Source organism: Somniosus microcephalus, unplaced genomic scaffold (assembly GCF_052327205.1).
Source record: "Somniosus microcephalus isolate GS21.2 unplaced genomic scaffold, FLI_Smic_1.0 unresolved_chr2, whole genome shotgun sequence".
In the NCBI taxonomy this organism is placed as follows: Eukaryota; Metazoa; Chordata; class Chondrichthyes; order Squaliformes; family Somniosidae; genus Somniosus; species Somniosus microcephalus.
In genome coordinates this window covers 3702630-3728168 of record NW_028225180.1, presented here as the reverse complement: position 1 = coordinate 3728168, position 25539 = coordinate 3702630, and the positions used below count along the sequence as shown (strand labels likewise).

General features: G+C 45.4%; 1 pseudogene; it reads right to left on the bottom strand.

Annotated features, from left to right (window-relative positions):
- The window catches only part of LOC147092046 (uncharacterized), an 81178-nt pseudogene extending 55676 nt beyond the window's left edge, over positions 1-25502 (bottom strand).
- Positions 25503-25539: the final 37 nt, after the last annotated feature.

Genomic DNA, 25539 nt, shown 5'->3' with positions numbered 1-25539 from the left:
AGGAAGAGTCGCACCCGTTTGGATTCCCGTCGTAGAGGGTCGCTGGTCCGCTTACATGCGGTTGGCCATTGGTCAGAGTCTGTGTGGCCTGGATTGCCCTGTGAAGGGTCGGGGAGATCATGGCTTCGAGTACGAGCCCCAATAGGTTCAAAGTTGGACTGCCTCTGTTCAGAGGGAGGTGCAGAGCTGGTCTGTGGTGGATCAGTACTTTCATGCGCGGTACTGGGAGGGTCGCAACCTTGAGCACGGGGTTCTACTGGCACCAAGCTAGTTGGTGTCCGATCAGGATCCTGGAGAGGGGTACCCGATAGGTCCCAAGAGTTTCCTGGTGAAATGCCATCACCTGATGTCCCACTAGGTCCTGGTGGGCAGGAAGCCAGATCCCGTAATGATACGGTAGATTCTCGGCCGTCGGAATATCGTATGTTTGCATAGGTGGGGTTGGCATCGGTTAGTTCGACCTCGTCTACAAGAGGGTCATTTTTAGACGTCCGAACGTACCTTCGGAGTAATACAGGTCCAGGAGTAGTTAGCCATGACGGGAGTGATGTCCCATGAGATGAGCGACGCTGGAATCCAAAGAACCACTCATGAGGTGTAGTATTTGTGGCTGTAGAAAGCAGGGACCGTATAGAGTGCAATGCATCCGGAAGCACTGTTTCCCATTGCTGGTCTGGTAGGCCCCGAGATCTTAAAGCGAGACGTACGGAATTCCAGATGATACCGTTATACCTCTCTAGCTGCCCATTTCCGATGGGATGGTATGGTGTTGTTTTGCTTGTAGCAATTCCCCGTTCTGAGAGGTAGTCCTTGAGTTCCCTTGACATAAAGGATGGACCCCGATCTGAGTGAATATAAGCCGGCATGCCACAGAGAGAAAATACCTGCTCAAGGCAGCAGATTACTGTGGACGCCAGCATATTGGAGCAGGGGAAGGCAAACGGAAAACGTGAATATTCGTCGATCATGGTGAGCAAATATGTGTTCCGAGTTGAAGAGGGCACTGGGCCCTTAAAATCGATGCTAAGTCGTTGCATCGGTTGGGTTGCATGTATGAGTATACCATCTGAGGGGCGGAAGAACTGAGGTTTTAATTCCGCACAAAGCCGGCATTCTGAGCATATTTTCTTTACATCTCCAGTGGAAAAAGGAAGATTCCGTGATCGTACGAAATGTAGCATGCGCGTAACGCCAGGATGACACAAACCATTGTGGACATCCATGAGAGTGGAGGATGACATATTGGAGCAGAATGCCCGTGTGAGGGTGTCCGGGGCCACATTCTCCTTGCCAGGCCGATAGAGAATGGTATAACCAAAAGAGGCCAGTTCCATCCTCCAAAGTTGTATTTTATTATTCTTAATTTTGGTTCGTTTTCGATTATCGAGCATGAAGGCGACTGATCGTTAGTCCGTGATCAATGTAAAGTGCTGGCGAGCTAGAAAATGGTTCCACTTCCGTACTGCCTCTATGATGGCTGTGGCTTCTTTCTCAACCGGAGGATAATGTAGCTCGGCACCTTGTAAGGTCCTGGACATAAATGCTACAGGACGACCTTCCTGATTCTGAGTAGCCGAGATCGCCACCTCCGAGGCATCACATTCAACCACGAAAGGGAGATTCTCATCAATGGAGTGAAGAGCCGCTTTCTCCAACTGTTTTTTGAGAAGGTTAAAGGCTGCAACAGCCGCTGTTCCCAGTGGAAATGATCTAGCATGCAGGAAGGGTTGGATTTTGTCTGAAAAATGAGGAATCCATTTAGCGTAGTATGCAAACAGACCGAGAGCCCGACGTAAAGAAGCCGGATTCTTAGGTGACGGGAGCTCTTGGAGCGGGCGAAGTCTTTCTGGGTCTGGCTTAATGATACCATTGCCTACGCAATAGCCAAGGATGTTGATGGTCAGTTGCGACTCAACAGATTTGGATTCATTCAGGGTCAAATTACGGCGATGGAGGGCATCCCGAAATTTTTGGAGGTTGGAGTCGTGTTCCTGTTGATCGTGACCTGCAATGGTAATGTTATCAAGATAGGGAAAAGTGTCCCTTAGGTTTTCCTGCTTAACCAGGCCATCCATTGCCCGTTGAAAGACAGCCACTCCATTAGTAACCCCGAATGGGAGGCGACGAAATTGGTACAGCCGTCCATTAGCCTCAAAGGCTGTGTACTGCTTATCTGAGACCTTCAAGGGTAACTGATGATAGGCACTTTTTAAATCGTAAGTTGAGAACACTTTGTATTCCGCCAGTTTATTAACCATATCATCAATGCGTGGCAATGGGTAGGCGTCCAAGTCGGTATATTGATTGATGGTTTGCGAATAATCGATGCATAGTCGCTGTTTGTGAGGTTTTAGAGGGTTCTTGACAATGACGACTTGAGCCCGCCAGGGCGACGAACATGGTTCAATGATATCCTCTGCTAGAAGTCGAGAGATTTCAGCCGCAATAAAAGATTGGTCTTCCTGATTAAAGCACCGCAATTTCGTTATTATCGGTTTGCATTGAGGCGGAATACTGGCAAAAAATGAGGGTTCATCCAGTGAAGCTGCTGATAATGCACACAATGGTAATTTAGACGGTATATTAGAAATAGTAAGTCCGGGTTTGGATCCACCAAACTCAATGGTGAGTTTCTTATGCTGTTTTTGGAAGTCCAGCCCTAAGAGGAGATCACGACATAAGTCCTTGAGCACCGAAAGTCGGGTGGAGGGATACATACGACCATGAAGTGTCATATCAACAACACAAAAGCCAGAGATTCTGGTATTAAGTGATGACTGGGCCATCGCAATTGCCTGGTCCGATGGGAAGACATGTAGTTTCAATTTCGCAACAATCTGTTCCTTAATGAAACTATCAGTACTTCCTGAGTCAATTAAGGCATCTAAGGTATGCCCTTTGATTGAAACTTTTGTGGCTGCATGTGACAGGTTCTGTGGGCAAGCAGCTGTAATTGGTGTCGTTGCACAGAGAGTGGCTAAAACTCTCGGTGTGCTTCTTCGGGGGAGAGCTCGAGAGGAAGCTTGATAGGTCCTAGCTGGAGCATCTTGATAGGCCCTAATTGGGGCAGTTCGGTAGGCCTTAGCTGGATTGGCCCTCGTAGAGGCCCTTGATAGGCAAATTTTAGCAAAGTGTCCTTTTTTCCCGCAATAACTGCAGATTGCATTGCGAGCAGGGCAGGTTTTCCTAGGGTGAAAAGCATCTCCACAAAAGAAGCATTCCTTCCTAGATTGCCAAGAGGCTGCTAAAGTGGGGTCGTCCTCCTCTTCTTCATCAGAATTATCAGAATTAGATTCCCCCATGATAGGGTTCACCTGAGACCGCTTGAATTTTCTGGTTGCAGCTACAGCAGCAGATCGAGATCTGGCCAGCTGATAGAGGTCTGCATTTCTCTTTGCCAAATCCAGTGAACAGGCTAGGTCAAAAGCTTTTTGTAGCTCAAGCGTTTTACTTTCTAGTAGACGCTGGCGTATAAATGGAGAGGCAATCCCGCAGATGAAAGCATCACGAATCATTTCTTGGCGGTACAGCTCAGCTGAGGCTGCCTGAAAGTTACAATCTACGCTGAGCCTGCGAAGTTCTTGCAGGAATTCATCAATTGATTCCCCTGGCCCTTGTCGGGCTGTGGCCAGTAGATGTCTAGCATAGACCTCATTTGGGGTCTTCGCATACAGTTTAAGTGCCCGAATCACCTCTTCGTAATTATCCCATTCATCAACATATTCGAACGCTTTTGGGTTCACATAATTGACAAGTATCTTCAATTTAGCAGGAGCATCCGCTTTACATTCATCCAGAAAATTCTCAAAAGTACGATACCAATGCTTCCATACCCTGCCAGCTGCTGGTGTATTCGGGTCCAAGTCCAGATGAATAGGTCTAAGGATTTTCTCCATGATGGGTGGTTCCCTGGATCCTTAACTTCCGAGTTTGTCTGAAGGTCTAGTATTTGTCAGTGTAAATATTAAGTTACTTAAATTGATGTAAGAAAAAGGAGACTTACCATCAAGTAACTTTAAAGTAAGCTTTAAGTAACTTATAAACACACTATATACACAAGAGAGGTCTTTACCATGCCTCTGGTAGAAGCCTCTTACAATACTGAACAGACCAGTATTTATACCAGTCCAACAGGAAGTGACATATGACAGGAAGTGAGTTATGTACACAGTTCATAGTTCATAGTTCACAGGAAGTGATGACATAACTTCCCGGAAGTTATCATTTTTATCACATAAGCTACACTCCAAACCATGGGTACTGTTCCAGATTCCATCGAATGTCGGAAGATGATCAGCAATGCTTCTAATATTTCTAGGGCCACTTCCTTAATTACCCTAGGATGTAGATTATCAGGCCCTGGGGATTTATCGGCCTTCAATCCCATCAATTTCCCTAACACCATTTCCTACAAATAAAGATTTCTTTCAGTTCCTCCCTTTCATCAGACCCTATGTTCCCCATAGTTTCTGGGCAGAATACACAGCTACTGACTCGCTCTTGTAGCCACAGTTTTTATGTGGCTGGTCCAGTCAATTTTCTGTTGAATTGTGACCCTCAGGATGTGGATAGTGCGGGATTTGCCTATGGTAATGCCATTGAATGTCAAGGGGAGATGGCTGTTGTTGGAGATAGAAATTACCTGGCAGTTGTGTGGTGTGAGTGCAACACTCATACATCCCATTTGGACGGCAGAAATGTTCTACTTTACTGTTGTCCAAAACATGCTGGATTGAATGGGGTTAACTGAAGCTGTTTGTTCAGTGCCTGTAATTAATATCAGTCTCCATGGGTAAACTGAAGCTGTTTGTTCTGTGCCTGTAATTAATATCAGTCTCCATAGGTTAACTGAAGCTGTTTGCTCAGTGACTCTAATTAATGTCAGTCTCCATGGACTCTAATTGTACCAGTGCAGGGTTTCCCTCTTCTATTAATAAGGGATTCCTTTCAATGTGTTATGTTTCAGTGAGAGCTTCACCTCCGGCACTAACAGGGATCAGCGCAATGCTCCACACATAGGGAGTCAGAATATGAGAAGAGTAGATTGGAATTTTACAACAATGGATCAGAATCTGAAAACAGTAGATTGGAATGTTACAACAATGTGCAGGAGTTTCATCTTTGAGTTTGAATATCTGTCTGCATATTATGGCAGAATACCATTAGAAGGGCGGATCTATTTAGCACTTAAGATTATTCAATACTTTTACTATCCGCTCCTTGCTGCTGTTGGTGTTCCTGGTAAGTCTTTCTATCCAGCTATTCTATTAACCATGTTTAATTGCATTACTGTTCTTGTCATTTACTCTCCCCTCCTTGTTGCTGTTGTTGTTCCCGGAAAGACACTGCATCCAATGACTAACTCTTCAAACCTTTGCTAAATGCATTAATGTTCTTTTAATCTACTCTTTCATTTTTGCCCCGGTAAGTCTCTATATCCACCAATAGATATGTAATCCATTGAATCACCACACCATCAATATCACCCATCTCGGTCCCGTCTCAGCCATTCTGCTGCAATAACCAATTTGTTAAATCTAGACTCAACTATTCCAATGTTCTCCTGGTGGGCCTCCCAGTTACACGCCTCCATAAACTGGAGCTCATCCAAAACTCTGCTCTCCTTATCCTAACATGCATCATGAACTTTTCACACATCGCCCATGTGTTCGCTGACCTACATTTGCTCCCGATCCGGCAACATGTCAAGCTTAACATTCTCCTCTTTGTGTTCAAATCCCAACATGGCCTCACCCCTCCAATTAGTCCCATTCCCCTGCTGTTTTCCCATTGTCCTGCAAATTGTTCCCCTTCAAGCATTTATCCAAATCTGCTTCAAAGGAGATGTATTTTCCTCTGTAACTCTCCCAGTCTTTCATTCTTTATTGTTCTTTCTTTCTCTTTCTCTCTCCCACTAGTCTCTCTCTCTCTCTGTCTGTCTGCTCCTCATAGAATTAAAACATGATCCAGCACAGAAGGAAGCCATTTGTCCCATTGTGTTCGTGCCGTTTCTTTGAAAGAGCTATCTAATTAGTCCTAACCTTTAGCCAGAACCCTGTAAAAATGTCCTCTTAAACTAATAATTCAATTCCCTGTCGAAACCTACATTGAATCTGCCTCCATCACCTTCTCAGACCGTGCATTTCAGATCACAATGATTCACTGCATAACGAAAATTCTCCTCATCTCTCCGCTGATTCTTTTGCCAAATTCTTTCAATCTGTGACCTCTGGTTACCCACCATTCTACCACTGGAGACAGTTTCAACTTATGTACTCTATCAAAACCCATCATGAGTTTGACCATCATTATTAAATCTCCCATTATGGAAATGGACAAAGACAGACCATGTTTAAAAGTTCTCAATTGTGGAAAGGCTCATTTTGTTAAGCTGCGATGTGATTTAGCAAGAGTGGATGGGAAAAAGTTACTTGAATGGAAATCAATGCCAGCAGTGGGAAGCATTCGAAGAGGAGATAGTGAGGTTTCGGAGCAAATATGTTTCCACAACGAAATAGGATTTGAATCCAATTCTAGAGTCCGTTGTATTTCAAGGAACATACAGTTGGGATATTGAAAAAAAGGTAACCATTTGGCAGATACCGAGAGCTCAATACTCCAGAAAGCCTAAAGGAGTGTAAAAAGTGCAGGGATGAAACTTAAAATGAAATTAGGGAGGAGAAGATTGGGCATGAAAAAGTATAGCCAATTAAAATCAAGGAACGTTTAAATATATTTTATATATATATAAAGAGCAAGGGCATATCTAAGGAAAGTGTAGGGCCTATTAGAGTCCAAAACGGTAACCTGTGTATGGAGGTGGAAGACCTGGGTATGGTTTTTGTATGTACTTTGCCTTTGGTAAAACAGCAGAGAGGGATGCTGCTGACATTGTAGTTAAGGAGGAGGAGTCTCAAATATTGAAGAGATAAGCAAAGTGGGAGAAGATATATTATGGCGTTTAGCATTTTTCAATGTAGATAAATCACGAGGCCTGGATGAAATTTATCTCAGGCTGTTAAGAGAGGTACGATGGGCAATAGTAAACGCTCAGACCATCATTTTGAGATCCTCAGTGACTACTGAAGCGTTGCCAGAGGAGTGGTTATCTGCTCAGGTTGTAACGTTGTTTAACGAGGGCGAAAGGGATGGGCCAATTTCAGGTCAATGAGCATAATATCTTGGGGAAAATCATTGGAAATATTCTGACGGCCAGTAGATTCGGCATTTAGTTATGCACGGATTAATCAAGGACAGTGAGCATGGTTTTGCTAAGGGAAGGGTGTGTCTCAGTAACAGGATTGAATTTTTAATGATGTAACGGGGAGGGTCCATGAGTGTAGTGCATTTGACGTACCACATATGTATTAGCAAAGACTTTGGCAAGGTCCCACATGACAGGTTAGTAAAAAAGTAAAAGAGTTCATGGGATTCAAGGGAAAGTTGCAAGTTGCATTCAAAATTGTCTCAGTGGCAGGAAACAAAAGCTAATGGTTGACAGGTGTTTTTGTGATTGGAAGGCTGTTCAAGTCTGGTTATGCAGAGCTCAGTACTAGGTCCCCTGCTTTTTGTGATAGATATCAATGATTCATACTGCAATGCTGTGGCCATGATTAAGAAGTTTGCGGATGATACACAAATTGACAGTGTGGTTGATAGTGAGGAAGATAGCTGTAGACTGCAGGAAGATATCAAAGGACTGGTCAGGTGCCAATTGGAATTCAATCCATAGAAGTGTGAGTTAGTGAATTTGTGGGGCAGGGAGCAATGAGGCAAGGGAAGACACAATTAATGCGAGGGTAATCAGAGGTGTAGAGGAACAGAGGGACCTTGCAATGCATGTCCACAGATCCCTAAATGTATCAGGACATGTAGATGGGGAGATTAAGAAGGCATATGTGATACTTTGCTTTATTAGCCAACGCAGAGAATATAAGAGCAGGGAAGTTATGCTAGAACTTTATAAAACACTAGTTAGGCCACTGCTAAGATTATTGTATACAGTTCAGTTCATCACATTACAGGAAAGATGTATCGGCACTTGAAAGTGTACAGAGCAGATTCATGAAGATGTTGCCAGACCTGGAGAATTTTAGCGATGAGGAATGTTTCGATAGGCTGGAGCTGTTAACTTTGGAAAGTAGGAGGCTGAGGGGAGATTGAATTAAGGTGTATAAATTTGTCAGGTTCTAGATAGAGTGGATAGGAAGCACCAATTACCGAGAGCAAAGAGATCAATAACCAGCAGGCATGGAGTTAAAGTAATTGGTAGAAGGATTAGAGGGGAGATGAGGAGATTTTCTTTTCACCAGAGGGCGGTAGTGATCTGGAACTCACTGCCTGAAAAGGTGGTAGAGGCAGAAACACTCAGCACATTAAAAAGAACTTCGATGTGCACTTGAAGTGTCACAGCTTTCAAGCCTACGGACCAAGAGCTGGAAAGTGGGATTAAGCTGGATGGCACTTTTCTGAACAGCGCACCCACGATGGGATGAATGACTTCCTTCTGTGCCGTCTATTTCTATGATTCTATAAAGCTATGTTTGTTAACCTTCGCTGCTCTAAAAAGAACAATCCCAGCATCTCCAGACTCTCCACGTAACTGAAGTCGCTGATCCTGGTGCCTTTCTGGTAAATCTCCTCTACACTTTCTTTAATCCTTGACATGCTTGCCAATGTGTGGTGCCCAGAATTGGACACAATACTTCAGCTGGTGCCTAAGCTGAGCATTTCCTCCTGGATTTTGATAATCTGGGTCTCTGTTTGAAAAGCCAAGGACTCTATGTTTTTTTAACAGTCGTCACAACTTGTCCTGCCACCTTCAAAGATTTGTGTAATTACAGTCCAGATCTCTCTGATAGGGCACCCGCCCTTAAAAATGTACCGTTTAGTTTATGTTGCCTCTGCTCATACTTTTTACCAAAATGTATCACCTCACACTTCTCTGCGGTAAATTGTATCTGCCATGAATCTGCCCATTTCACCATTCTGTCTCTTTCCTCCTCATGTCTCTTAGCACCTTTCCCTCTGTTTATTAACATTTCCGACTTTCCTCGACAGCTGCAAAATTTGAAATTATGCGCTGTATACCAAAGTCCATGGCATTGATGAAAATCAAACCAACAGTTTTCATCTTGAGCCGCTGCATTTCATGTGGTGAAGGTGCTCCCACAATACTGTTGCAGAGGGAATTTCAGGCTTTTGCCCAGTGATGATGAAGGAACGGCGATATGTTTGAAGTGTACAGTAGCATAGTGGTTATGCTGCTGGACTAGTAAACCAAGATGCCTTGACAAATGATCCAATCTCCACCAGCTGGAAATTTAAAATCAATTAATTAAACAATTCTGGAAGAAAAAGTGAGGGTCAGTAATGGTGACCATGACACTGCTAGATTGTCATAAAACCCATCTGGTTCACTAATGTCCTTTAGGGACGAATATCTGCCGTCCTTACCCATGCTGAACGAAATGTGACTCCAGACCCGCAGCAGTGAGGTTGCATATTAACTGCTGCACTGAAATAGCTTAGCTAGCCTCTCAGTTGTATACGCCAGCTCCACATAAGAAGTTTGGGATGGGCAATAAATGCTGGCCTTTCCAGCGGCGCCCAAGAAAGAAAGTTTTAACAAGTCCATGCCTGCATGCTGTGTGACATGAAGTGGGAAAATGGAGGTGGTGGTGTTTTGTGCTACAGTCCGAACAGATTTCTACCCCCTCCCCTGTCCCTCATCCCCCTGATGCCAATTGTAGCAATCCAACTGCAGCCCTGGGGGTTGAGAAGAACGTATGGCATTTTTGGGATGCAAGTCCTTTACTGGACGCTTGTCAATCCTTTGATGCTGAACACGACGATGAAAATGTCAAAATTGAGGCATTGCCGAAACAGGAGGGAATGTAAGTCAGCGAGCACATTGGTGATGGGTGAATGGGACTTGGTGCGAGTTAGGACACTGACAGAAGAGTTTTAGATCAGAATGAAATGTTTGTAGTTAATTTTAGATATAACTTTTTTATATCCTCACACATGTAGCAATCTAACTCGGAAGTAATAAATGACCCTGAATGGATTGAAGCCGAGCCTTTGAGAGGCAAAGACTAAGCCCAATTCGTCAGCACTCTGTGAAATTTATTATGTGCCGATGTCTGCAGACAAGGGCCGGGAAATTCTTCTCAGGCGGCTATCGCTGAATGTGTTGTGGCACTAAACGGGCGGTATCGGATCATAAGGACATAGGAAATAGGAGCAGGAGTAGACAATCTGGCCCTTAAAGCCTGCTCCGTCATTCAAAACGATCAAGGCTGATCTTGCACCTCATCTCCACTTTCCTGCACTATCACCATATCCCTTGATTCCGTTAATATTCAAAAATCTATCGACCTCTGTCTTGAATATATTCAATGACTGAGCATCCACAGCCCTCTGGGGAAGAGAATTCTAAAGACTCACCACCCCCTGAGTGAACAAATGTCTCCTCATCTCAGTCCTAATTGGACGACACCTTACGGTATTTTGAAACTTTGATCCCCGGTCCTTGACTCCCCAACCACGGGAAACATCCTCCCGGCATCTACCCTGTCAAGCCCTGTAAGAATTTTGTATTTTTCAATGAGATCACCTCTCACTCTTATAAACTCCAGCGAATATAGGCCTAGTCTACTCAATCGCTCCTGATATGTCTATCCCCCCATCCCAGGAACCAGCCTGGTGAACATTCGTTGCACTCCGTCGATTGCAATTATATCCTTCCTCAGGTAAAGAGGCAAAAACTGTCCACAATACTCGAGGTATGGTCTCACCAGAGCTCTCTATAATTGCAGTAAGACGACTGTACTCTTTAACTCCAATCGTCTGGTAATAAAGGCCAACATGCGATTTCCTTTCCTAATTGCTTGCTGTACCTGCATGTTTCATTGATTGGTGTACAAGGACACCCAGGTCCCACTGAACATCAACATTTCCCAATATATCACCATTTAAAAAATAATTTTCTTTTCTATTTTTCCTACCAAATTGGATAACAGCACATTTCTCCACGCATTATTCAGTTTGCAATGCTCTTGCCCACTCACTTTGTCTATCTATATCCCCAGGGTACTTGTAGAAACAGGACCAGTCACTTCGGCTTCTTTAAAAAGACAGGACCTGTCACATTTTCCTTTAAAAGAGACACGTCTAGTCCCGTAGGATTTTTAAAGAGACCGGACCAGTCACCCATGCTTTTTAAATAGACAGGGCCTGTCGCGCAAGCTTTTTCAAGAGACAAGACCTTTTACGCAGGATTTTTACAGAGAGTGGACCTGTTAACCAGGCTTTTTGAAGATATAGGATCTCTCATACAAGCACTTTAACGAGATGGGACCTGTCACATATGTTTTTTAAAGAGGAATAACCGGTGACACCGACTTTCAATCATAGATTGGTTACAGCACGGAAGAAGACCATTCGGCCCGTCAAGCCCACATCACCTCTCTGCAAGAGCAAATCAGCAATTCCCACTCCCCCGCTGTGCCCCCTGCATGTATTTTCTTTCAGGTATATATCTAACTCTCTTTCGAATGCAGTGATTGAGTCTGCCTCCACCAACCTTTCAGGCAGTGCGTTCCAGATCCTAATCATTCGCTGTGTAAAAATGTATTTCTTATGTTGCCTTTGGCACTTTTGCCAATCACCATAAATCTGTGTCTTCTGGTTCTCGACCCTTCTGCTAATGGGAACCTTTTCTCTCTATCTACACTGGCCAGACCCATCATGGATTTGAACACCTCTATCAAATCTCCTCTCAAACGTCTCTGCTCTAAGGAGAACAACTCCAGCTTCTCCTGTCTATCCAAGAAAGTGAAAACCCTCCCCCCTGGATTCTTTCTCGTAAATCTTTTCTGCACTTTCTCTTCGGCCTTCACACCCTTCCTATATACTCCAGCTGAGGCCGAACCAGTGTTTTATACTGGTTCATCATAATTTCCACGCTTTTGTACTCTGTACTTCTCTTCATGAAGCCCAGATACCGTAAGCTTTATTTAACTGTTTTCATAACATGCCCTGCCAAATTCAACGATTTGTGCACATATATGCATAGCTCTCACTAATCCCAATAATAATAAAAAAATCAAGCGGGCTATAGAGAGGGAGGAACTTAAAACTGTCCCTATCAATAGTCATAGAGTCATAGAGTCATAGAGTTTTACAGCACAGAAAGAGGCCCTTCGGCCCATCGTGTCTGCGCCGCCCATCCATCCCTGTCCAGTCTAAACCCATTTTCCAGCATTTGGTCCATAGCCTTGTATGCAATGGCATTTCAAGTGCTCATCCAAATGCTTCTTGAATGTTGTGAGGGTTCCTGCCTCTACCACCCTTTCAGGCATTGAGTTCCACATTCCAACCACCCTCTGGGTGAAAAAGTTCCTCCTCAAATCCCCTCTAAATCTCCTGCCCCTTACCCTGAATCTATGCCCCCTTGTTATTGACCCCCCTACTAAGGGGAAAAGTTCCTCTTTATCTACCCTATCTATGCCCCTCATCATTTTGTACACCTCAATCAGGTCCCCCCTCAGCCTTCTTTGCTCCAAGGAAAACAACCCCAGCCTGTCCAGCTTCTCTTCATAGCTGAGGCGCTCCATCCCAGGTAACATCCTGGTGAATCTTCTTACCACCCTCTCCAAAGCAATCACATCCTTCCTATAGTGAGGCGACCAGAACTGCACACAGTACTCCAGCTGTGGCCTCACCAACGTTTTGTACAGCTCCATCATAACCTCCCTGCTCTTATATTCTATGCCTCGGCTAATGAAGGCAAGTGTCCCATATGCCTTTTTAACCACCTTATCTACCTGTTCCGCTGCCTTCAGGGATCTATGTACATGTACACCAAGGTCCCTCTGACCCTCTGTACTTCCTAGGGTCCTACCACTCATTGTGTATTCCCTTGCCTTATTTGTTCGTCCAAAATGCATCACCTCGCACTTTTCAGGGTTAAATTCCATTTGCCACTTTTCCGCCCATCTGACCACCCCGTTTATATCGTCCTGTAGCCTGAGGCTTTCCTCCTCACAATTTACCACCGCACAATTTTCGTGTCATCTGCGAACTTACTGATCATACCTTTTACATTCTCATCCAAATCATTTATATGGATCACAAACAACAAGGGACCCAGCATCGATCCCTGAGGTACCCCACTGGACACAGGCTTCCAGTCACAAAAGGAACCTTCGACCATCACCCTCTGCCTCCTGCCACTCAGCCAGTTTAAGATCCAACGCGCCAAGGCAACCTGGATCCCATGGGCTCTTACCTTCTTGACCAGTCTCCTATGCGGGACTTTGTCAAAAGCTTTACTGAAGTCTATGTAAACCACATCCACAGCATTTCCCTCATCTACCCCTCTAGTCACCCCCTCGAAAAATTCAATCAGATTTGTCAGACATGATTTACCCTTGACAAAGCCATGCTGACTATCCCCGATTAATCCTTGCCTCTCCAAGTGGAGACTAATTTTGTCCCTCAGAATTTTTTTCCAATAATTTCCCTACCACAGATGTTAGGCTCACTGGCCTGTAATTCCCTGGTTTATCCCTGCTACCCTTCTTGAATAATGGTACTACGTTAGCTGTTCTCCAGTCCTCTGGTACATCCCCTGTGGCCAGAGAGGTTCTGAAAATTTGTGTCAGAGCCCCTGCAATCTCCTCCTTTGCCTCCCACAGCAGCCTGGGATACATCTCGTCCGGGCCTGGGGATTTACCCACTTTTTGGCCTGCTAAAACCGCTAGCACCTCCTCCCTCTCGATGCTAATATGTTCAAGTATGTCACAGCCCCCTTGCCCGATTTCTATGTCTGCATCATCTTTCTCCATAGTGAACACAGATGCAAAAAAATTAATTTAAAACCCCGCCTACATCATCTGGCTCTACACACAGATTGCCACTTTGGTCCCTAATGGGCCCTACCCTTTCCCTGGTTATTCTCTTGCCCTTAATATACTTATAAAACATCTTAGGATTTTCCTTTATTTTGCTCACCAGTGTTATTTCATGGCCCCTCCTCGCCCTCCTAATTTCTTTTTTAAGTATGCCCCTGCATTTTTTATACTCCTCTAGGGCTTCTTCCGTCTTTAGTCTTTTGTAACTGCCAAAAGCCCCCCTTTTATTTCTAATGCATTTTTGTATATCCCTTGTCATCCAAGGTTCCCTTTGCTTGTTGGTCCCACCCTTGACCTTTACAGGAACATGTTGGCGTTGTACTCTCTCTATTTCCCTTCTGAAAATCTCCCACTGTTTTGATGCGGGTTTTCCTATAAGTAGCTGCTCCCAGTCCAATTTGGCCAGATCCTGCCTTATCATATTAAAATCGGCCTTCCCCCAATTTAGAACCCTTATTTCCGGGCCGTCTTTGTCTTTTTCCATGACCACCTTAAATCTCACCGAATTGTGGTCGCTGTCGCCAAAATGCTCTCCTACTGATACTTCCACCACTTGCCCGGCTACATTCCCCAGAATTAGGTCCAGTACCGCCCCCTCTCTTGTAGGACTTTCTACATGTTGGCTCAAAAAGCTCTCCTGGATGCACTTTAAGAATTCTGCACCCTCTAAGCCTTTCACACTCTGACTATCCCAATTTATATTGGGGAAGTTGAAATCCCCCACTATTATTACCCTATTATTTTCGCACTTTTCTGAGATTTGCCTACATATCTGTTCCTCTATCTCCCCCTGACTGTTTGGGGGCCTATAGTACACTCCCAGCAAAGTGCTTGCCCCCTTTTTGTTTTTAAGTTCTACCCATATGGCCTCATTAGAGGAACCCGCTAATATATCATCCCTCCTTACAGCAGTAATTGACTCCTTAATTAATATTGCAACACCCCCTCCCCTTTTACACCCCCCTCTGTCTCGCCTGAAGATTCTATACCCCGGAATATTGAGCTGCCAGTCCTGACCCTCCCTCAACCATGTCTCCGTGATAGCAACAATATCGTACTCCCATGTGTTCAACAACAACTTCAGTTCATCCACCTTATTTGCAAGACTCCTTGCATTAAAATAAATGCCTTCCAGCCCTGCCATATTCTCTTTTGCCTTCACATATTTGCTTTGCCTTCCCAGCTGATTGTTTTTCCCTCTGTATTTGGCTATAAATCACCCCCTACTATAGCTCCACTCTGTACCCCATCCCCCTGCCAAGTTAGTTTAAACCCTCCCCGCAAGGATATTGGTTCCCCTCTGGTTCAGGTGTAAACCGTCCGACTTGTACAAGTCCCACCTTTCCCAGAAGCAGGCCCAGTGATCCAGGAAACTAAAGCCCTCCCCCCTGCACCATCCCTTTAGCCACGCATTCATCTGTTCTATCTTCCTATTCCTATACTTATTGCACGTGGCACCGGGAGTAATCCAGAGATTACAACCCGTGAGGTCCTGCTCTTTAATCCTTCACCTAGCTCCCTAAATTCTTGCTGCAGGACCTCATCCCTCTTTTTACCTATGTCGTTGGTACCAATGTGGACCACGACCACTGGCTGTTCACCCTCCCCCTCCAGAATGCCCTGCAGCCGCTCAGTGACATCCTTGACCCTGGCACCAGGGAGGCAACAAACCATCCTGGATTCACGTCTACGGCCACAGAAACGCCTATCTGTTCCCCTTATTATAGAATCCCCTACCACTATTGCTCTCCCACTCCTTTTCCCCCCTTCCTGGGCAGCAGGAGCACCGCCAGTGCCAGGAAGTTGGCTGCTGCTGCCTTCCCCTGGTGAGTCATCCCCCTCAACAGTATCCAAAGCGGTATACTTGTTTGAAAGGGGGATGTCCGCAGGGGTTCCCTGCACTACCTGCCTGCCTTTGTTGCTCCACCTGATGGTCACCCCCTGTGCTGCCCTACCCTGAGGCGTGAACAACTCGCTAAACGTGCTATCCACGAGCCTCTCAGCATCGCGTATGCTCCAAAATTCATCCACCCGCAGCTCGAGCGCCACAATGCGGTCTACAAGTAGCTGCAGCTGGATGCATTTCCCGCACACATGGTCGCCAGGGACACTGGCAGCGTCCCTGATTTCCCACATAGAGCAGGAGGAGCAGAACACGGGTCTGAGTTCTCCTGCCATGACTTACTCCTTTAATTAATCTAAAAATTTATTCAATACCCCAGTTACAGGTATACTCTAGGGCGCTTTATTTACCAACTGTCCTCACCACAACAGAGACCCTAGAAATTTAACACCACAGAATTCAAGCTTGTTTTGAAAAGAGAGAAATACTCACCAACCAATCACTTACCTGCTCCCTGGTGACGTCACACCCCGATTACTTTGTACCTCTCTGCAACTACTGAGCTCGCAGACTGGAGTTTGGTATGCCTCTCCTGGCCCCGCTGCCGCTTTTTATCGCCGCCGAGTCTCCCACAGGTCCCGCCTCTCTCGCTGCCTGCCGCCGCTGCTCTGAGGCCTCTCCTGGCCCCGCTGCCGCTTTTTATCGCCGCCGAGTCTCCCACAGGTCCCGCCTCTCTCGCTGCCTGCCGCCGCTGCTCTGAGGCCTCTCCTGGCCTCGCTGCCGCTTTTTATCGCCGCCGAGTCTCCCTCAGGTCCCGCCTCTCGCTGCCTGCCGCCGCTGCTCTGAGGCCTCTCCTGGCCTCGCCGCCACCTTTTGTACCTCGCCGCCGAGTCTCCCCCAGGTCCCGCCTCTCTCGCTGCCAGCCGCCGCTGCTCTGAGGCCTCTCCTGGCCTCGCTGCCGCCTTTTGTACCTCGCCGCCGAGTCTCCCACAGGTCCCGCCTCTCTCGCTGCCTGCCGCCGCTGCTCTGAGGCCTCTCCTGGCCTCGCTGCTGCCTTTTGTACCTCGCCGCCGAATCTCCCACAGGTCCCGCCTCTCTCGCTGCCTGCCGCCGCTGCTCTGAGGCCTCTCCTGGCCTCGCTGCCGCTTTTTATCGCCGCCGCCCAGGTCCCGCTTCTCGCTGCCTGCCGCCGCTGCTCTGAGGCCTCTCCTGGCCTCGCTGCCGCTTTTTATCGCCGCCGCCCAGGTCCCGCTTCTCGCTGCCTGCCGCCGCTGCTCTGAGTGAAGATGTACAAGGCAAACTAATGGGGCTAAAGTCCGACAAGTCCCCAGGACCTATGTGCCAGCATCCTAGGGTCTTAAAAGAAGTGGCTGCATGGTAATGGTTGCGTTGGTTGTAATCTACCAGAATTACATGGATTCTGGAGAGGTCCCAGCGGATTGGAAATCCACAAATATAACGCTACTATTCAAGAAAGGAGGGAGACAGAAAGCAGGAAACTATAGGCCATTTAGCCTAAAATCTGTCATTGGGAAAATTCTGGAATCCTTTATTAAGGAGGTAATAGCAGGACAGTTAGAATATCATAAGACAATCAAGCAGAGTCAACATGGTTTCATGAAAGGGAAATGGTGTTTTACAAATTTACCAGAGTTCTTTGAGGATGTAACAAACAGGATGGATAAAGGTGAACCAGTCGATGTGGTGTAATTGGATTTCCAGATGGCATTAGATTAGGTGCCACATAAAAAGTTACAGCACAAGATACGAGCTCACGGGGTTGGGGGCATTATTTTGTCATGGATAGGGGATTGGCTAACTTACAGAAAACAGAGTGTCGGGATAAATGGGTCATTTTCCGGTTGGCAATCAGTACCTTGTGGGGTGCCACAGGGATCAGTGCTGGGGCCTCAACTATTTACAATCTATATTAATGATTTGGATGAAGGGACCGAGTGTACTGTAGCCAAACTTGCTGATGATACAAAGATAGGTGGGTTAGCAAGATGTGAGGAGGACACAAAGGGTCTGCAAAGGGATATAGATTGGTTAAGTGGGTGGGCAAAAAATTGGCAGATAGAGTACAATGTGGGAAAATGTGAGGTTATACACTTTGGAAGGAAGAATGAAAAAGCTACTTATTATTTAAATGAAGTGAGACTAAAAATGCTGCAGTACAAAGGATTCTGGGGATTCTAGTACATGAAACACTAAAATTTTGCATGCAGGTACAGCAGGTATTCCGAAGGCAAATGGATTGTTGGCATTTATTGCAAGAGGTATAAACTATAAATGTAGGGATGTTTTGATGCAACATTACAGGGCACTGGTGAGACCGCACCTGGAATATTGCATACAGTTGTGTTCTCCATAGTTAAGGAAGGATATACTTGCATTGGAGGCAGTACAGTGAAGGTTGACTCTGTTGATTCCTAGGATGAAGGGGTTGATGTATGACGAAAGGTTGAGCAGGTTGGACATATACTCATTGGAGATGAGAAGAATGAGAGGTGATCTTATTGAAAAATAGAAGAATCTGAGGGGGATTGACAGGGTGGATGCTGAGAGGATGTTTCCCCTAGTTGGGTATCTAGAACTAGGGGGCATAATTTCAGAATAAGGGGCTGCCCATCTGAAACGGCGATGAGGAGGAATATCTTGTCTCAGAGGGTCGTTAATCTTTGGAATTCTCTACCCAGAGAGCTGTGGAGGCGGAGTCAATGAATAAACTCAAGGCGGATATTGACAGGCATTTTAACTACAAGGGAATCATGTGGTACGGAGAGAAAGCGGGAAAGTGGTCTTGAGACCAAGATTGGATCAGCCATGATCTTATTGAAAGGTGTTCCGCAGGTCTCAGTACTACGTCCCTTGCTTTTTTTGGTATATATCAATGACCTAGACCGTAACATAGAGCGTATGATTTGGAAGGTTGCAAATGATAGTAAAATCGGCTGTGTGGTTGATACTGAAGAAGGAAGCTGTACCCTGCAGGAAGATATCAATAAATTGGTCAGGTGGGCAGAACATTGGCAAACGGATCTCAATCAGGAAAAGTGTGAGGTAATGCATTTGGGGAGGGCTAACAAGGAAAGCGAACACACATTAAATGATAGGACACTGAGTAGTGTAGAGGAACAAAGGCACCTTGGAGTGCATGTCCATAGATTCCTGAAGGAAGCAGGCCAGGTAGATAAGGTGGGTAAGCAGGCATATGGAATGTTTGACTTTATTATCTGTGGTATAGAATATAAGATCAGGGGGATTATGTTTCAACTATATAAAACATTAGTTAGGCCTCATCTATATTATGGCGTGCATTTCTGGTCACCACATGAATGGAAAGATGTGATTGCACTGGACAGGGTACAGAGGAGATTTACAAGGATGTTGCTTGGAGTAGAGAATCTTAGCTATAATGAAACATTGATAGGCTGGGCCTGTTTTCCCTGAAACAGAGGAGGCTGAGGGAAGACCATATTGAGGTGTATAAAATTATGAGGAGTCTAGATAAAATGGATAGAAAGGAACTACTTCCCTTAGCAGAGGGGTCTAAATCCTGGGGGCATAGATTTAAAGTAATTGCTGAAAGGTTTAGAGTGGAAAGGTTTTCACCCAGAGGGTTGTGGAGGTCTGCAACTCACTGCGTGAATGGGAGGTAGGGGCAGGAACCCTAACCACATTTAAAAAGCACTTGGAAGTGCCCTTGGGATGCTCTAACCTGCAGGGCTGCGGACCAAGAGCTGGGAAGTGGGATTAGGCCGGATAGCTCTTTGATGGCTGGCGTGGACACAATGGGCCGAAATGGCCTCCTTCTGTGCTGTAACTTTCTATGATTCTATGATTCTACAAATCGGCTATTTCAAGAGACAGGACCAGTCACTCATTCTTTTTAAAGAGACAGAACCAGGGACACAGGCATCAAAAAGAGAAAGGAACATTCACACGGGCATTTTAAAGAGAGGACCAATCACTGAGGCTTTTTACAGAGACAGGACCGGTCACACAGGCTTCTTAATGAGTCAAAATCATAGAATCATAGAATGATTACATCACAGAAGAAGGCCGTTGGTCCCATTGAGCCCGTGCCTGCTCTGTGCAAGCTCACCTCAGCCAGTCCCACTCCGGCGTCCTTTCCCCATAGCCCTGCATTAGATTTTCTTACATGTAATTATCTAACTCCCTTTTGAAAGCCGTGATTGAGTCTGACTCCAACACATTTTCAGGCAGTGCATTCCAGAGCTTAACCACTCGCTGCGTAATTTTTTTTTCTAATTTCGCATTTTGTTCTTTTGCCAGTCACTTTTAATTTGGTTCTGCACACATCTGCCAATGGGAAGGGGTTTCTCTCTATCCATTCGGTCCAGAAGCCTCATGACTTTGAACAACTCTATCAGATCTCCTCTCAATCTTCTCTGCTCTAAGGAGAACAACCCCAGCTTCTCCAGTCTATCGACATATCTGAAGTCCCCAATCCCTGGAATAAGTCTCGTAAATTTTTTCTGCACCGTCTCTAAGGTCTTCACATTCTTCCTGAAGTGCGGTGCCAAGAAATGGACACAATACTCCAGTTGAGGCCAAACCAGTGCTTTATAAACGTTCATCATAATTTCCATGCTTTAATACTCTGCACCTCTATTCCTCAAGCCCAGGATCCCGGAAGCTTATTTAACTTCTTTCTCAAACTGCCCCGCCACATTGAATGATTTGTGCACATTTTCCCCGTAGGTCTCCCTGTTCATGCACGCACTTTAGGATTTTATCTTTTAGATTATATTTCCTCTCTTCCTTCTTCCTACCAAAATATATAGCTTTCCTTTTTTCAGCTTTAAATTTCATCTGCCACGTGTCCACCCATTCCAACAGCTTGTCTATTTCATCTTGAAGTCCATCACTATTCTACTCACTGTTCACTATACATTGTAAACATAGAAACATAGAAGATAGGAGCAGGAGTAGGCCATTCGGCCCTTCGAGCCTGCTCCGCCATTCAACGAGATCATGGCTGATCATCCAAACCCTAGCACCCGGTCCCTACACCGACAGCCATCCCACCCAAGCCCTATCCCTGTAACCCCACGTATTTAATCCCGCATAACACTAAGGGTCAATTTTTATCATGGCCAATCAACCTAACCCGCACATCTTTGGACTGTGGGAGAAAACCGGAGCACCCGGAGAAAACCCACGCAAACACGGGGAGAATGTGCATGTGCAAAGACACAGGGCCAGTCACACAGGTTTTGTAAAGAGAGAAAATCAGTCACACAGGCATTTAAAACAAACATAACAAGTCACACAGGCTTTTTACATAACCAGGACCAGTCACTCGAGCTTTTTAAAGAGACATGACAAGTGTCACACGCTTTGCAATTAGAGAGAACCAGTCGCACAGGCTGCTTAAGTGACAGGAACACTCCCAATGGCATTTCCAAGAAACATGACCAGAGATTCAGGCTTTTTAAAGAGACAGCACTAGTCACCCAGGCTTTTGAAAGTGACAGGACAAGCCACACAGGCATTTGAAAGAGACAGGACCAGTTACACGTGCGTTTTAAGCAGACAGAACCAGTCACACAGGCTTCTTAAGGAGAGATGACCAATGTCACAGGCTTTTTAAATAGTTAGGATAAGTCATACAGGCTTTTTAAAGAGACAGGTCCAGTTAAACTGGCTTTTTCGAAAGTCAGGACCAGTCACGCAGGCTTTTTAAAGAGGCAGGACTCGTCACACAGCCTTTTTAAACAGACAGCCTTTTTAAAGATCCAAGGGCAATTAGGGATGGGAAATAAATGATGGTTATTCCAGCAACGCACTAATCCCATGAAAACGAATGAAACAAAATAAGAAATTCCTCCTCATCCCAGTTCGAAAATGGCGACCTTTTATTCTGAAAATATGCCCCCGAATTCTAGCTTCCCCCATGAGGGGAAACATCCTCTCTGCATTTATCTTGCCGAGCCCCCTCAGTATCTTATATGTTTCAGGACGATCACATCTCATTCTTCTAAATTCCAATGAGTATAGCCCCTACCTGCTCAACCTTTCTTCATAAGTCAACCCCCTCATCTTTGGAATTAACCTACTGAATCGTCTCTGAACTGCCTCCAATGCAAATATATCCTTCCTGAAATAATGAGACCAAAACTGTACGCAGTACTCAAGGTGTGGTCTCACCAATACCCTGTACAGTTGCAGCAGGACTTCTCTGTTTTTATACTCCAACCTCCTTGCAATAAAGGCCAACATTCCATTTGCCTTTTTGATTACTTGCTGACTCTGCATGCTAACTTTTTGTGTTCCATGCAAAAGGACCCGCAGGTCCTTCTGAACTGCAGTTTTTTGGAATCTCTCTCCATTTAAATAATATTTTTTTTATTTTTCCTGCCAATGTGGATAACCTCGCAATTTCCCCCATAATACACCTTCTGCCAAATATTTGCCCACTCACTTAGGCTGTCTATATCCCTTTGCAAATTCTTTGCTCCTCTGCACAGCTTGTTTCCTACCCACATTTGTATTATCCGCAAAATCAGGCTAAATTACACTCGGTATATACACTTTATACCTCTATTCATGAAACACATGATCCTGTAAGATTTTTTAACTGCTTTCTCAAACAGCCCTGCCACCTTCAAGGATGTTTGCACATATACCCCGTAGGTGTCTCTGTTCATACATCCACTTTTGGATTGTATCCTTGAGTTTATCTTTCCATTCTTCATTCTTTCTACCAAAATGTATAATTTCACATTTTTCTGCATTAAATTTCATCTGCCACGTGCCCGCCCATTCCACCAGCCTGTCGATTTCCTCTTGAAGACTATCACTATCCTGCTTAATGTTTACTACACTTTTACAGACACAGGACCAGTCACACAGGCTTTTTAAAGAGGAAAATGGTGAAAGCAAAAGAGCCTAGGAATTCCTCTCTGGCGACGTCACAAAGTAGATGATTTCAGAACGGAAATTCTCAGACCCCATATCTGTCCTTACATATTATTAGATCATTAATGTTCGTTCACAAATTCTAATCTTGTCCTGAATATGACCCTTTAGAACATGAGTATTTTGCAGACTCTCAGTTTTAATAAGTTTACTTGATATATTTGGGCATCGCTGGCAAGTCTAGATACAGACAATCCCTAATTGCCCTTGAGAAGGTGGTGCTGATCCACTGCCTTGACCCGCTGCAGTCCTTGTGGTGAAGGTACTCCCCAGTGTCTGACTTTGGTACAACCGAGTGTCTTGCTCAGTCATTTCAGATCGCAGTTAAGAGTCAACTACATATGGGCAACACAAGTAAGGATGGCAGGTTTCCATCATTTAAGGACATTATTGAAGCAGTTGATAATCTGGTAGTTTCATGATCTCCATTACTGATAATAGATTTTTAATTTCAATTATATGTAATTTCTCAGCCGTGGACGTGGGATTTTAACTCAAGACTTACAGTTTATTGGTCCCAGTCTCTGGATTAATAGTCAGGAAACATATCCACCATGCCAATGTATTCGGTGTCTACAGATAGTAATCCGTAACTCTCTTGACTTGTGCCTTCTAGGTGCTGGACATGCTTCGGGGCGTCAGGAGGTGAGTTGCTCACGATAGCATATCTAGCCGCTGACCTGCTGTAGTACCCATGGCATTTATGTGGCTAGTCCCGTTGATTTTCTGATCAATGGCGATCATTCGGATTTTGATGGTAGAGGATTTGGTGATTGAAATGCCAATCACTGTCAAGGTTAGACTATGTATTGTTGGAGGTCGTCATCGTCTGGCGCTAGTCAGAAGCGAATGTATCCTTAATGACACCAGGGATGAGGGATATCAGTTATGTGGAGAGACTGGAGAAGCTGGGAGTGCTCTCCTTGGAGCATAGAAGTTTAGGGGGAGATTGAATAGAAGTGCTAAAAATGTTGAGGGTTTTGATACGGTAATTAAGGAGAAACGTTTACCACTGGCTGACTTGTCATTACTAAAAGAACGAACCTTGAACACGCTATATGGTAACGTGGAATTAACTCCCTGAAAGGCGGGTGGAAGCAGATTCAATAGGCTCAGTCGGTAGCAAACTCGCCTCTGACTCAGAAGGTTGTAGGTTCAAGGCCCTTTCCAGCAACGTGAGTAAAAACATCTAGGCTGCCACTCCAGTGCAGTAGTTACGAAGCACTGTACTGCAAGAGGGGTCACACTGAGGGAGCTGTGAAATGTCGGAGGCTCAGTAGTGAGTGAGCGCTGTAGTGTCCGAGGGACAGTACTGAGGGACCACTGCACGGTCAGAGGGTCAGCACTGAGGGGGCACTTCAGAGTCCATGGGGGAGTACTGAGGGAATTCAGCACTCTAGGAGGATCATTACTGAGGCAGAGCTGAAATATCCGAGGGTCAGTACTGAGGGTGCGCTGAAATGTCGGAGAGTCAGTACTGAGGGAGTGCTGCACTGTTGGAGGGTCAGTACTGGGGGAGCGCTGCACTGTCAGAGGGTCAGCACTGGGGGAGCGCTGCACTGTTGGAGGGTCAGTAATGAAGGAGCGCTGCATTGTTGGAGGGTCAGCACTGAGGGGGTGCTGCACTCTCAGAGTGGCAGTAGTGAGGGACCACTGCACTGTCGGAGGGCCAGTACTGAGGGAATGCTATACATTCGGTGCAGCTGTACTGAGCGATCGCTGCACTTTCGAAGGGGCAGTGCTGAAGGGGCACTGTATTGTTGAAGGGGTAATACTGAGCGAGCGCTGCACTTTTGGAGGGGCAGTGCTGAGGGAGCACTGTATTGTCGATGAGTAAAATTGAGCGAGCGGTTCATTTTCGGAGGTGTAGTATTGAGGTAACGCTGCACTCTCGGTGGTACATTACTGTGGGAGTACTGTTTTGTCGAAGGGCTAAAACTGAGCGGTTGCTGCACTGTCGGAGGTGCAGTGTTGAGGGAATGCTGCACTGTCGGAGGGGCATTAATGAGGGAGCACTGTCTTGTCAGAGTGGCTGTCTTTCGGATGCGACGTCAATTTGAGGCCCTGTCTGCTCTCTCTCTCAGGTGGATGTAAATGATCCCAGGGCACCATTTGAAGAAGAGCAGCGGAATTATCCCCAGTGTTCTGGCCAATAATTATCTCAATCAACATCTCTAATGACCTGATCGTTATTGTAATGCTGTCTGTGGGAACTTGCTGTGCACAAAATGGCTGTCGTGTTTCCTACAGTACAACACTGACTTCAGTTCAAAAGTGCTTCTTTGGCTGTAAAGTGCTTTGGGTCATCATAAGGTCGATAAAGGCGCTCTATAAATGCAAGGCTTTATTTCTTAATAGTAACTTTCAAAAGGTAATTCGATATATGCTTGTAAAGAAAAAAAAATGAGGGCTATGGGGAAACGGTTACGTTTTTCATTTCCTTTCGCGAAAGGATATGACAGCTTTCAAATAATCTGATCTGTTGGTTATGGGATCGTACCAATCTGTGTAATTTCAACCCACAGAGCACGATGGGAGTAACAAATGACACGATGCATGGTGGTATCGGTGTGAAAGCGAGACTTATTCTCCACAAATATTTTGCAGTGGTCAATCCTAACAATATCATCATAGACACATGCATATGCGATAGGTAGATTGGTGAGTACGAGGTAAAGCAGGCTATTGTCCCCTGTTGATTCTCCCACCACCTGCTGTATATTCAGTCTGGCAGCTTTGCTTCCGGGCTCGGATAAATATGGTGCTTCCGAGCCACTCTTTGTTATGGACATTTAAGTCTCCCCTTCCCCACCCAGAGACTATATTTTG